The sequence below is a fragment of the Arachis hypogaea genome, chromosome 14 (genome assembly GCF_003086295.3).
Source record: "Arachis hypogaea cultivar Tifrunner chromosome 14, arahy.Tifrunner.gnm2.J5K5, whole genome shotgun sequence".
Lineage (NCBI taxonomy): Eukaryota > Viridiplantae > Streptophyta > Magnoliopsida > Fabales > Fabaceae > Arachis > Arachis hypogaea.
In genome coordinates, this window is record NC_092049.1 from 96,850,808 (window position 1) to 96,866,242 (window position 15,435).

General features: G+C 38.8%; 1 non-coding gene across 1 annotated transcript; it reads left to right on the plus strand.

The window, feature by feature from the left end:
• The first annotated feature begins 6,269 nt into the window (after window positions 1-6,269).
• On the plus strand, window positions 6,270-6,377 carry LOC112745845 (small nucleolar RNA R71). Its single transcript, XR_003173753.1, has one exon. It is a non-coding gene; the product is annotated as a small nucleolar RNA R71 (small nucleolar RNA).
• The last annotated feature ends 9,058 nt before the right edge of the window (window positions 6,378-15,435 follow it).

The following is a 15,435-nucleotide window of genomic DNA, read 5'->3' on the forward strand; positions in this document are numbered from 1 at the left end:
AGACTATGCCATTTGAGCTATAACTCATTGGCAGCTAGATGAGCCACTTAATAGCACTTTTATTGAGAGATGGCATCTCGAGACTCATTGGTTTTAGATGCCATTCGGAAAATGTCCCATTGCGTTATAGGATGTGGCATGCCAATTAGGTCTTTCGATTGATGGTGACTATGTGAGGGGTGCCTGACAGACTTTGACAAGTTTATTGAGGGTGGAAGACTTGCTTGGACTTGGTTCGAGGAGCTGCTTGGTGTGCTACCTCCTGTGAACTCCATTGGCATGTATACTGTGAAATATAATTGGATCCAAGAGACGTTCAATGAGCTCCCTCCAGATGCAGATAAGGAGACCGTGAGGAGATATGCCTGGGCGTACATTATGATACTGCTATCAACTTAGCTATTTAGTGACAAGTCTTGGTCACATCCTCACATTCGATGGCTGCCTTACGTAGCTAGGTTAGACCACTTGGGTAGATACCTTTGGGAGTCTGCTGCTCTTGCATGGTTATATTGATGCATGTGTTGGGTTGTGGTGCACGAAATCGTGATTGTTCATTCCCTGGTAACGGCGCCAAAAACTTAATACGCACGTTCATAATCTCAATTCTTTTTCACAACTTCGCACAACTAACCAGCAAGTGCACTGGGTCGTCCAAGTAATAAACCTTACGTGAGTAAGGGTCGATCCCACGGAGATGTTTGGCTTGAAGCAAGCTATGGACATCTTGTAAATCTCAGTCAGGTAGATTCAAATGGTTATGGAGATTTGATAATTAAAATATAAAATAAGATAGAAATACTTATGTAATTCATTGGTGAGAATTTCAGATAAGCATATGAAGATGCTTTGTTCCTCCTGAACTTCTGCTTTCCTATTGTCTTCATCCAATCATTCATACTCCTTCCCATGGCAAGCTGTATGTTGGGCATCACCGTTGTCAATGGCTACTTCCCGTCCTCTCAGTGAAAATGGTCCAAATGCGCTGTCACCGCACGGCTAATCACCTGTCAGTTCTCGATCATGTTGGAATAGGATCCAGTGATCCTTTTGCGTCTGTCACTACGCCCAACACTCGCGAGTTTGAAGCTCTTCACAGTCATCCCTTCCCAGATCCTACTCGGAATACCATAGACAAGGTTTAGACTTTCCAAAACTCAGGAATGGCCGCCAATAATTCTAACTTATACCACAAAGACTCCGATCTTTCGGAATGGAGGCTAAGAGATGAATGCTCGATCTAAGGTAGAACGGAAGTGGTTGTTAGACACGCGTTCATAGGTTGAGAATAGTGATGAGTGTCACGGATCATCATATTCATCACGGTTGAAGTGCAAGCGAACATCTTAGAATAGGAATAAGCTTGAATTGAATAAGAAAACAATAGTATTTTGCATTAATTCATGAGGAACAGCAGAGCTCCACACCTTAATCAATGGTGTGTAGAAACTCTACCATTGAAAATACATAAGTGATGAAGATCCAGGCATGGCCGAATGGCCAGCCCCCTAAACGTGATCTCTGAACATAAAATTATTCAAAGACTAACTAGAGATATATAATAAATCACTAAAAGTAGTTTTTATACTAAACTAGTAGCTAGGGTTACATAAGAAAAGTAAATGATGTAGAAATCCACTTACGGGCCCACTTGGTGTGTGCTTGGGCTGAGCATTGAGCTTTCATGTGTAGAGACTCTTTTTGGAGTTAAACGCCAAGTTGTAGCCTGTTTCTGGCGTTTAACTCCAGAATAGGGCAGGAAGTTGGCGTTTGAACGCCAGTTTGCGTCGTCAAAACTTGGGCAAAGTATGGACTATTATATATTTCTGGAAATCCCTAGATGTCTACTTTCCAACGCAATTGAGAGCGCAGCAATTGGGTTTCTGTAGCTCCAAAAAATCCATTTCAAGTGCAGGGAGGTCAAAATCCAACAGCATCTGCAGTCCTTCTTCAGCCTTTGAATCAGATTTTTGCTCAAGTCCCTCAATTTCAGCCAGAAATTACCTGAAATCACAAAAAAACACACAAACTCATAGTAAAGTCCAAAAATGTTATTTTTATTTAAAAACTAATAAAAATATACTAAAAACTAACTAAATCATACTAAAAACTATGTAAAAACAATGCCAAAAAGCGTATAAATTATCCGCTCATCACAACACCAAACTTAAATTGTTGCTTGTCCCCAAGCAATTGAAAATCAAATAGGATAAAAAGAAGAGAATATACTATAAATTCTAAAATATCAATGAAACTTAGTTCCAATTAGATGAGCGGGACTAGTAGCTTTTTGCCTCTGAACAGTTTTGGCATCTCACTCTATCCTTTGAAGTTCAGAATGATTGGCATCTATAGGAACTCAGAATTTGGATAGTGTTATTGATTCTCCTAGTTCAGTATGTTGATTATTGAACACAGCTACTTTATGAGTCTTGGCCGTGGCCCTAAGCACTTTGTTTTCCAGTATTACCACCGGATACATAAATGCCATAGACACATAACTGGGTGAACCTTTTCAGATTGTGACTCAGCTTTGCTAGAGTCCCCAATTAGAGGTGTCCAGGGTTCTTAAGCACACTCTTTTTTTGCTTTGGACCTCGACTTTAACCGCTCAGTCTCAAGCTTTTCACTTGACACATTTACGCCACAAGCACATGGTTAGGGACAGCTTGGTTTAGCCGCTTAGGCCAGGATTTTATTCCTTTGGGCCCTTCTATCCACTGATGCTCAAAGTCTTGGATCCTTTTTATCCTTGCCTTTTGGTTTAAAGGGTTATTGGCTTTTTGCTCTTACCTTTTGGTTTAAAGAGCTTTTGGCTTTTTCTGCTTGCTTTTTCTTTTTCTCCTCTTTTTTTTTTGCCATTTTTTTCGCAAGCTTTATATTCACTGCTTTTTCTTGCTTCAAGAATCAATTTTATGACTTTTCAGATTATCAATAACATTTCTCCTTTTTCATCATTCTTTCAAGAGCCAACAATTTTAACATTCATAAACAACAAATTCAAAAGACATATGTATTGTTCAAGCATTCATTCAGAAAACAAAAAGTATTGTCACCACATCAAAATAATTAAACTAATTTCAAGAATGAATTCGAAATCATGTACTTCTTGTTCTTTTGTTTTTAGAACATTTTTCATTTAAGAGAGGTGATGGATTCATAGGACATTCATAAGTTTAAGACATAGACACTTAAACACTAATGATCATGTAATAAAGACACAAACATAAATAAACATAAAGCATAGTAAATGAAAAAAAAAAACAGAAAAGTAAAGAACAAGGAAATTAAAGAACGGGTCCACCTTAGTGATGGCGGCTAGTTCTTCCTCTTGAAGGTCTTATAGAGTGTTTTAGCTCCTCAATGTCTCTTCCTTGCCTTTGTTGCTCCTTCCTCATAGCTCTTTGATCTTCTCTAATTTCATGGAGAATGATGGAGTGCTCTTGGTGCTCCATCCTTAGTTGTCCCATGTTGGAACTCAATTCTCCTAAGGAGGTGTTGATTTGCTTTCAATAGTTTTGTGGAGGAAAGTGCATCCCTTGAGGCATCTCAGAGATTTCATGATGAGGAATTTCCTCATGCTTTTGTTGAGGTCCATGAGTGGGCTCTCTAGTTTGCTCCATCCTTTTCTTAGTGATGGGCTTGTCCTCTTCAATGAGGATGTCTCCCTCTATGAGAATCCCAGTCGAATTGCAGAGTTGACAGATGAGATGAATCTCTCCATCTCCCATGACTCGGAGGTGGAAGTAATTGCCTTCCCTTTCCTCTTTCTAGAGGTTTCTCCAGCCTTAGGTACCATTAATGGTTATGGAAAAACAAAAAAAAAGTGCTTTTTCCACACCAAACTTAAAATATTTGCTCGTTCTCGAGCAAAAGAAGAAAGAAAGGAGGAGAAGAAGAAATAGAGGAGATGGAGGTGTGTGTGGGTTCGGCCAAGGTGGGTAGTAGTGTGTATTTAGGGTTGGGTTTGGGAGAGAAAAAGAGTTTTGAATTTGAAGGTAGGTGGTGTTTTGGGGAAAAGTGAATGAGGTGATTGGTGAAGGGTATTTGGGAATAGATATAGAGGTGATTGGGGAAGGGTATTTGGGGAAGAGTGTTATGAAAAGGTGTGAAGAAGAGAGAGTGAGTTGAGGTTGGTGGGATCCTGTGGGATCCACAGATCCTGAAGGGTCAAGGACTTATCATCCCTGTTTCATTTAGGTGTGTAAATGCCCTTAGAGTGCAATCCTGGCATTTAATGCCAGACTGCTGCTTGTTTCTGGCGTTAAACGCCAGCTTTTCTCCCTTTATTGGCGTTTAACGCCAAGTTGGTGCTTGTTTCTGGCGTTAAACGCCAGACTGTATCTTGTCTCTGGCATTTAACGCTAGCTTGATGCTTCTTTTTGGCGTTAAACGCCAGTCTGATGCTTCTTACTGGCGTTTAAACGCTAGTAAGCTCTTCCTCCAGGGTGTGCTGCTTTTGATGCTGTTTTTCATTCTGTTTTTGATTTTTCAGTTGTTTTTGTGACTTCACATGATCATCAACCTAAAGAAAACATAAAATAGCAGTGGAAAATAAATAGATATAATTAAATAACATTGGGTTGCCTCCCAACAAGCGCTTCTTTAATGTCAATAGCTTGACAGTGAGCTTTCATGGAGCCTCACAGATAATCAGAGCAAGGTTGGGGTCTCTCAACACCAAACTTAGAGTTTGAATGTGGGGGTTTTGTTGGACTTTATATTGAGAGAATCTTTTCATGCTTCCTCTCCATGGTTACAGAAGGAGAACCTTGAGTCTTGAATATAAGGTAGTCCTCATTCAACTGAAGGACCAACTCTCCTCTGTCAACATCAATTACAGCTTTTGCTGTGGCCAGGAAGAGTTTGCCAAGGATGATGGATTCATCCTCATCCTTCCCAGTGTCTAGGATTATGAAATCAGCAGGGATGTAAAGGCCTTCAACCTTTACTAGCACGTTCTCTACTAGTCCATAAGCCTGTTTCATTGATTTGTCTGCCATCTCTAGTGAGATTTTTGCAGCTTTTACCTCAAAGATTCCCAGTTTCTCCATTACAGAGAGTGGCATGAGGTTTATCCCTGACCCCAGGTCACACAGAGCCTTCTCAAAGGTCATGGTGCCTATGGTACAAGGTATGAAGAATTTTCTGGGATCCGATTTCTTCTGACGTAATGTCTGCCTCATTAATGCACTCAGTTCATTGGTGAACAAGGGGGGTTCATCCTCCCAAGTCTCATTACCAAATAACTTGGCATTCAGCTTCATGATTGCTCCTAGATACTTAGCAACTTGCTCTTCAGTGATGTCTTCATCCTCTTCAGAGGAAGAATATTCATCAGAGCTCATGAATGGCAGAAGAAAGTTCAATGGAATCTCTATGGTCTCTGTATGAGCCTTAGATTCCTCTGGTTCCTCAAAGGGAAACTCCTTTCTGTCCAGAGGATATCCCATGAGGCTTTTCTCACTGGGACTCATGTCCTCCTGACTTTCTCCAGGTTCGGCCATGTTGGTCATGGTTATGGCCTTGCACTTTCTCTTGGGGTTTTCTTCTGTATTGCTTGGGAGAGTACTGGGAGGAGTTTCAGTAAACTTCTTACTCAGCTGACCCACCTGTGCCTCCAAATTTCTAATGGAGGACCTTATTTCATTCATGAAACTTAGTGTGGTCTAGGATAGATCAGAGACTATGGTTGCCAGGCCAGAATGGCTCTGTTCAGAATTCTCTGTCTGTTGCTGGGAAGATGATAGAAAAGGCTTACTATTGCTAAACCTGTTTCTTCCACCATTATTATTGAAGCCTTGTTGAGGCTTTTGTGGATCCTTCCATGAGAAATTTTGATGATTTCTCCATGAAGAATTATAGGTGTTTCCATAGGGTTCTCCCATATAATTCACCTCTGCCATTGCAGGGTTCTCAGGATCATAAGCTTTTTCTTCAAAAGATGCTTCCTTAGTACTGTTGGATGCAGCTTGCAATCCATTCAGACTATGAGAAATCATATTGACTTGCTGAGTCAATATTTTGTTCTGAGCCAATATGGAATTCAGAGTATCAATTTCAAGAACTCCCTTTTTCTGAGGCGTCCCATTGTTCACAGGATTCCTCTCAGAGGTATACATGAACTAGTTATTTGCAACCATTTCAATGAGTTTCTGAGCTTCTGCAGGGGTTTTCAGATGAAGAGATCCTCCTGCAGAATGGTCCAATAACATTTTTGACAACTCAGACAAACCATCATAGAATATACTTATGATGCTCCATTCTGGAAGCATGTCAGTAGGACACCTTTTGATCAGTTGCTTATATCTTTCCCAAGCTTCATAGAGGGACTCACCTTCCTTCTGTCTGAAAGTTTGGATTTCCACTCTAAGCTTGCTCATCTTTTGAGGTGGAAAGAATTTGGCCAGGAAAGCACTGACCAGCTTATCCCAAGAGTTCAAGCTTTCCTTAGGTTGTGAATTTAACCATGTTCTAACTTTGTCTCTTACAGCAAAAGGGAAAAGCATAAGCATGTAGACCTCGGGATCAACTCTATTGGTCTTGACAGTATCACAGATTTGCAAGAATTCAGCTAAAAACTGATGAGGATCTTCCATTGGAAGTCCATGAAACTTGCAATTCTGCTGCATTAGAGAAATTAATTGAGGCTTAAGCTCAAAGTTGTTTGCTCCAATTGCAGGAATTGAGATGCTTCTTCCATAGAAGTTAGAAGAGGGTGCAATAAAGTCACCAAGCATCTTCCTTGCATCTCCACCATTGTTATTAGGTTCGGCCATGTCTCCTTTTTTTCGAAAATTTCTGTCAGGTTCTCTCCAGAGTGTTGTGCTTTAGCTTCCCTTAGCTTCCTCTTTAGAGTCCTTTCAGGTTCAGGATCAGCTTCAATAAGAATGTCTTTGTCCCTGTTCCTGCTCATATAAAAATTAAGAGAATAGAAAAGAAAATATGGAATCCTCTATGTCACAGTATAGAGATTCCTTATGTAAGTATAAGAAGAGAAGAATAGAAGAAGGAGAAGAGAAAAATTCGAACACAGAGAAGAAGAGTGGGTTCGAATTTTTGAGTGGAGGGGGGTGTTAGTAGATAAATAAATAAATAGAAAGATATGAGAGGGGGAAGAATTCGAAAATAATTAAAAAGAAAAAATATTTTTGTTTTTATTTTAAATATTAATTAGAATTCGAAAATTAAGAAGGAAAATAAAATTAAATTGAAATTTAAAACAATTAGTTAATGAAAAGAAATTTTTGAAAAAGAGGTTAGTGATTTTCGAAAATAAGAGAGAGAAAAGTAGTTAGGTGGTTTTGAAAAAGATAAGAAATAGTAAAACATACAAAAAATCAAGTAGTTAATTGAAAAATATTTGAAAATCAATTTTGAAAAGATAAGAAGTTAGAAAAGATTTTGAAAAAGATATGATTAGAATAGAAAAAGATATGATTGAAAATCATTTTGAAAAAAAAAGATATGAAAAGGGAATTACAAAGATTTGATTTTGAAAATTAAAGTTGATTACTTGACTAACAAGAAACTAAAAGATATGATTTTAAAATTTAAAGATTGAACTTTCTTGATAGGCAAGTAACAACTTGAGATTTTTGAATCAAAATATTAAATGTTAGTAAAGTTTTTGAAAATATGGAATAAAATTAAGAAAAAGATTTTGAAAATCAATTTTAAAAATTTTCGAAAATATGAAAGGAGAATGAAAAAGATTTGATTTTTGAAAAAGTTTTGAAAAGATAGGATTTTTAAATTGAAAATTTGACTTGACTCATAAGAAACAACTAAATTTTGAAAATTTTTTGAAAATATCAACTCAAATATTCGAAATTTTATGAGTGAAATAAGAAAAGATATATTTTTTTATTTTTGAATTTTTAATGAAGAAAGAGAAAAATATAAAAATGATGCAAAATATGAGAATTTAAGATCAAAACACATGATGCATGCAAGAACACTTTGAATGTCAAGATGAACACCAATAACTTATTTTTGAAAATTTTTAAGAAAAGACACACATGCAAGACACCAAACTTAGAAATTTTCAATGTTTCGACACTAACAAATTGAAAATGCATATGAAAAACAAGAAAAGACACAAAACATAAAAATGCAAAGATCAAACAAAGAAGATCATCAAGAACAACTTTGAAGATCATGAAGAACATAATGCATGAGTTTTCGAAAATTTTAATGAAAATTAAAAAAAATACAATTGACACCAAACTTAAAAATTGACACTAGACTCAAACAAGAAACACAAAATTATTTTTGGTTTTATGATTTTAAAATTTTTTTTGTATTTTTCAAAAATTAAAAATAAAATAAAATTACCTAATCTGAGCAACAAGATGAACCGTCAGTTGTCCAATCTCGAACAATTCCCGTCAACGACGCCAAAAACTTGGTGCACGAAATCGTGATTGTTCATTCCCTGGTAACGGCGCCAAAAACTTAATACGCACGTTCATAATCTCAATTCTTTTTCACAACTTCGCACAACTAACTAGCAAGTGCACTGGGTCGTCCAAGTAATAAACCTTACGTGAGTAAGGGTCGATCCCACGGAGATTGTCGGCTTGAAGCAAGCTATGGTCATCTTGTAAATCTCAATAAGGCAGATTCAAATGGTTATGGAGATTTGATAATTAAAATATAAAATAAGATAGAAATACTTATGTAATTCATTGGTGAGAATTTCAGATAAGCGTATGAAGATGCTTTGTTCCTCCTGAACTTCTGCTTTCCTATTGTCTTCATCCAATCATTCATACTCCTTCCCATGGTAAGCTGTATGTTGGGCATCACCGTTGTCAATGGCTACTTCCCGTCCTCTCAGTGAAAATGGTCCAAATGCGTTGTCATCGCACGACTAATCATCTGTCGGTTCTCGATCATGTTGGAATAGAATCCAGTGATCCTTTTGCGTCTGTCACTACGCCCAACACTCGCGAGTTTGAAGCTCGTCACAGTCATCCCTTCCCAGACCTTACTCGGAATACCACAAACAAGGTTTAGACTTTCAGGATCTCAAGAATGGCCGCCAATAATTCTAGCTTATACCACGAAGACTCCGATCTTTCGGAATGGAGGCTAAGAGATAAACGCTCGATCTAAGATAGAACGGAAGTGGTTGTCAGGCACGCGTTCATAGGTTGAGAATAGTGATGAGTGTCACAGATCATCATATTCATCACGGTTGAAGTGCAAGCGAATATCTTAGAATAGGAATAAGCTTGAATTGAATAAGAAAACAATAGTACTTTGCATTAATTCATGAGGAACAACAAAGCTCCACACCTTAATCTATGGTGTGTAGAAACTCTACCGTTGAAAATACATAAGTGATGAAGGTCCAGGCATGGCCTAATGGCCAGCCCCCGAAACGTGATCTCTGAACATAAAATTATTCAAAGACTAACCAAAGATATATAATAAATCACTAAAAGTAGTTTTTATACTAAACTAGTAGCTAGGGTTATATAAGATAAGTAAATGATGTAGAAATCCACTTCCGGGCTCACTTGGTGTGTGCTTGGGCTGAGCATTGAGCTTTCATGTGTAGAGACTCTTTTTGGAGTTAAACGCCAGGTTGTAGCTTATTTCTGGCGTTTAACTCTGATTTCCATCCTGTTTCTGGCGTTTAACTCCAGAATAGGACAGGAAGTTGGCGTTTGAACGCCAGTTTGCGTCGTCAAAACTCGGGCAAAGTATAGACTATTATATATTTTTGAAAATCCCTGGATGTCTACTTTCCAACACAATTGAGAGCGCGCCAATTGGGTTTCTGTAGCTCCAGAAAATCCATTTCGAGTGCAGAGAGGTCAGAATCCAACAGCATTTGCAGTCCTTCTTCAGCCTCTGAATCAGATTTTTGCTCAAGTCCCTCAATTTCAGCCAGAAATTACCTGAAATCACAGAAAAATACACAAACTCATAGTAAAGTCCAGAAATATGATTTTTATTTAAAAACTAATAAAAATATACTAAAAACTAACTAAATCATACTAAAAACTATGTAAAAACAATGCCAAAAAGCGTATAAATTATCCGCTCATCAGGTTGCCAATAGAATCGTCGTCAGGTTGGCTAGCCCATTGTAACTACTACAGTCATGGATCTTTTGGCAGTTTCCTACTTTGAGGACCTTTGGGTATGAGACATTTTGTTGGTTGTTCATGTTGAGGTATACATATTTGTATTATATGTGTTATGTGGTTTATTAGTCATTCCATTTTTTGCCATTATTGATTTTATATATTGGTTTGCAAGAGGGTGGGATATCTACCATCTTTCTAACGAGAAAAAGCCAAGAGTCATGCAATGGAGGCTTAGGACTTGTCTTTAGCACCGTAATACTACCTGCCATTATATACGTCATTACAATCCCCATAAATCTGTGCAACTACCTTCTGCTTAGCCAACTGGTGCATGAAATTGTGATTCACACTTTTCACAATTCCGCATAACTAACCAGCAAGTGCACTGGGTCGTCCAAGTAATACCTTATGTGATTAAGGGTCGATCCCACGGAGAATGTCGGCTTGAAGCAAGCTATGGTCATCTTATAAATCTTAGTCAGGTGGATTCATATGGTTATGAGGTTTTGATAATTAAAAGATAAATAAAACATAAAATAAAATAAAGGTACTTAAGTAATTCATTGGTGGAAATTTCAGATAAGCGTGTGAAGATGCTTTGTTGCTTCTGAACCTCTGCTTTCCTATTGTCTACTTCCAACCATGCGCACTCCCTTCCATGGAAAGCTGTATGATCCTCTTGGATGAAAAATACCAGGTACGATCTCTGCACGGTTAATCAACTGTCAGATTTCTCGTCTCGGATGAAAAATACCAGGTACAGCTACCGCACGGCTAATCATCTGTCGGTTCTCGCTAGCATTGGAATAGAACCCTTGTCCTTTTGCACACTGTCACTGAGCCCAACATTCGCAAGTTTGAAGCTCGTCACAGTCATCCTTTCCCAGATCCTACTCGGAATACCACATACAAGGTTTAGACTTTCCGGGTCTCAGGAATGGCTACCAATGGTTCTAGCCTATACCACGAAGATCCTAATCTCACGGACTCGGTCCATGTATTAGAGACCCAAGAGTATATACTCCGGCTGTCGTCCAATGACTATGTTGAACATCATGTAGACCGCTTTGTGGTTGTCAGGCACGCGGATCTTAGCTAAGCGAGTAACGAAGCTTGGGTGATTGTCACGGGTCACCCTTTCATTCTGACTTAACTGAATTAAGTACGAGAGTATATCTTGGAGAAGAAGTAGGCATGAATTGAAATAAAAACAATAGTACTTGCATTAATTCATGAAGAACAGTAGAGCTCCACACCTTAATCTATGGGGTGTAGAAACTCTACCGTAGAAAATACATAAGTGAAAAGAGGTCTAGGCATGGCCGAATGGCCAGCCTCCAAGTCCAAGTCTCAGATCTAAAAATGATCAAAGATGGTAAAGTCTCCCAGTATGCGAATGAAATAGTAAAAAATGCTATTTATACTAAACTAGTTACTAGGGATTACAGAAAATAAGTAACTAAGTGCAGATAGTGCAGAAATCCACTTCCGGGGCTCACTTGGTGTGTGTTTGGGCTGAGCATTGAAGCTTTTACGTGCATAGACCACTCTTGGAGTTAAACGCCAGCTTGGGTGCTAGTTTGGGCGTTTAACTCCAGTTCTAGTGCCAGTTCTGGCGTTTTACTCCAGAAAAAGGGTCTCAAGTGGGCGTTAAGACGCCAGTTTGGGCCATAAAATCTCGGGAAAAGTATGGACTATTATATATTGCTAGAAAGCCCAAGATGTCTAATTTCCAACGCAATTAAAAGTGCGCCAATTGGGCTTCTGTAGCTCCAGAAAATCCATTTCGAGTGCAGGAGGGTCAGAATCCAACAGCATCTGCAGTCCTTTTTCAGCCTCTGAATAAGATTTTTGCTCAGGTCCCTCAATTTCAGCCAGAAAATACCTGAAATTATAGAAAAATACACAAACTCATAGTAAAGTCCAGAAATGTGATTTTTGCATAAAAACTACTAAAAATATAATAAAAAGTAACTAAAACATACTAAAAATTATGTAAAAATAATGCCAAAAAGGGTATAAATTATCCACTCATCACAACACTAAACTTAAATTGTTGCTTGTCCCCAAGCAACTAAAAACAAAATAGGATAAAAAGAAGAGAAAATATAATAAATCTCAAAAATATCAATGAAGATTAGTTTTAATTAGATGAGCGGGACTTGTAGCCTTTTTGCTTCTGAACAGTTTTGGCATCTCACTTTATCCTTTGAAGTTCAGAATGATTAGCATCCATAGGAACTCAGAATTCAGATAGTGTTATTGATTCTTGTAGTTCAGTATGTTGATTCTTGAACACAGCTACTTTATGAGTCTTGGCCGTGACCCTAAGCATTTTGTTTTCCAGTATTACCACCGGATACATAAATACCACATACACATAACTGGGTGAACCTTTTCAGATTATGACTCAACTTTGCTAGAGTCCCCAGTTAGAGGTGCCTAGAGCTCTTAACCACACTCTTTGCTTTGGACAATAACTTTAACCGCTCAGTCTCAAGCTTTTCACTTGACACCTTCACGCCACAAGCACATGGTTAGGGACAGCTTGGTTTAGCCGCTTAGGCCAGGATTTTATTCCTTTGGGCCCTCCTATCCATTAATGCTCAAAGCCTTGGATCCTTTTTACCCTTGCCTTTTGGTTTCAAGGGTTACTGACTTTTTCTGCTTGCTTTTTCTTTCTTTTTCTTTATTTTTTTCGCACATTTTTTTTATTTTTCGCCATTCTTTTCCTTCTTTTTTTTCACAAACTTTTGTTTTTCACTGCTTTTTCTTGCTTCAAGAATCAATTTTATGATTTTTTAGATTATCAATAATATTTCTCCTTTTTCATTATTCTTTCAAGAGCCAACAATTTTAACATTCATAAACATCACCATAAAAAATATGCACTGTTCAAGCATTCATTCAGAGAACAAAAAGTATTGCCACCACATCAAAATAATTAAGCTAATTTCAAGATAAGTTTCGAAATTCATGTACTTCTTGTTCTTTTGCAAATAAAAATATTTTTCATTTAAGAAAAGTGAAGGATTCATAGGACGTTCATAGCTTTAAGACATAGACATTAAACACTAATGATCATGTAATAAAGACACAAACATAGACAAAACAGAAAGCATAGAATTCGAAAAACAGAAAAATTAGAACAAAGAAATTAAAGAACAAGTCCACCTTAGTGATGGTGGCTAGTTCTTCCTCTTGAAGATCTTATGGAGTGCTTTAGCTCCTCAATATCTCTTCCTTGCCTTTGTTGCTCCTCCCTCATGGCTCTTTGGTCCTCTCTGATTTCATGGAGGATAATGGAGTGCTCTTGGTGCTCCATCCTTAATTGCCCCATGTTAGAACTCAAATCTCCTAAAGAGGTGTTGAGTTGCTCTCAATAGTTGTGTGGAGGAAAGTGCATCCCTTGAGGCATCTCAGGGATTTCTTGATGAGGAATTTCCTCATGCTCTTGTTGAGGTCCATGAGTGGGCTCTCTTGTTTGCTCCATCCTCTTCTTAGTGATGGGCTTCTCTCCTTCAATGAGGATGTCTTCTTCTATGACAATTCCAGCTGAATTGCATAGGTTACAGATGAGATAAGGGAAGGCTAACCTTGCCAAAGTAGAGGGCTTGTCTACCACTTTGTAGAGTTCTAGAGGTATGATCTCATGAACTTCTACTTCCTCTCCATTCATGATACTATGGATCATGATAGCCCGGTCTATTGTCACTTCAGACCGGTTGCTAGTAGGAATGATAGAGCATTGGATGAACTCCAACCATCCCCTAGCCACGGTCAAGCCTTCTTAATTGAACCGGCTTGCCTCTTGAGTCTCTCTTCCATTGAGCTCCTTCCACACAGATGTCTATGAGGACTTGGTCCAACCTTTGAACAAAGTTGACCCTTCTGGTGAAAGGGTGAGGATCTCCTTGCATCATTGGCAAGTTAAATGCCAACCTCACATTTTTTGGACTGAAATCCAAGTAATTCCCCCGATCCATTGTGAGCCAATTCTTTAGGTTCGGGTTCATACTTTGATCATGGTTCTTAGTGATCCATGCATTAGCATAGAACTCTTGAACCATTAAGATTCCGACTTATTGGACGGGGTTGGTGAGAGCTTTCCAACTTCTTCTTTGAATCTCACGTCGGATCTTCGGATATTCACTCTTTTTGAGCATGAAGGGGACCTTGGGGATCACCTTTTTCTTGGCCACTACTTTATAGAAGTGGTCTTGATGGATCTTTGAGATGAATCTCTCCATCTCCCATGACTCGGAGGTGGAAGCAATTGCCTTCCCTTTCTTCTTTCTAGAGGTTTCTCCAGTCTTAGGTGCCATTAGTGGTTATGAAAAAACAAAGAGCAGAGCTTTTTCCCACACAAAACTTAAAATATTTGCTCGTCCTCGAGCAAAACTTGAAAAAAAGGAGGAGAAGAAGAAGAAATGGAGGAGATGGAGGGGGTGAGTGGTTCGGCCAAGGGGGGAAAGAAGTGTTTGTGATGTGTGAAATTGAAGGTGGTGATGAGGGGTATTTATAGGGTAAGAGAGAGGGGGAATTCGTGTAAGAATGGGTGGGTTTGGAGGGGAAGTAGTTTGAATTTGAATGGTGGGGTAAGTGGGGTTTTATGATGGATGGATGTGAGTGGTGAAGAGGTTGTGGGGACGAGGGTAGGATTTGATAGGTGAATGGTATTTGGGGAAGAGGTATTGATGGAATTGGTCAAGGGTATTTGGGGAAGAGTGTTATGGAGAGGTGTGAAGAGGAGAGAGAGTGAATTAGGGGTAGGTGTGGATCCTGTGGGTTCGCAGATCCTGAGGTATCAAGGTATTCTGCTCCCTGCACCATTCTGGTGTTCAAACGCCCTCTGTGTGCCAATTCTGGCATTAAACGCCAGCTCTGCTACCTTTTCTGGCGTTAAACGCCAGGCTGATGCCCCTTTCTGGCATTTAATGCCAGCCAGGCACCCTTTTCTGGCGTTAAATGCCAGTCTGTCTCCCATTTCTGGCATTTAACGCCAGCCAGACACCAGACACCTTTTTTTGGCGTTAAACGCCCAAAGTGCTGCCCATTCTGGCGTTTAACGCCCAGAATGCTGCCAGACTGGGCGTTAAACGCCCATTCTGCTATCCTTACTGGCATTTAAACGCCAGTAAGCCTGTCCTCCAGGTTGTGCTGTTTTTGATGCTGTTTTTGATTTTGCTTTAATTCTGTAGCTGTTTTTATGACTTCACATGATCATCAACCTAAAGAAAATATAAAATGACAATGGAATATAAATAAATATAATTAAATAACATTAGGTTGCCTCCCAACAAGCGCTTCTTTAATGTCAATAGCTTGACAG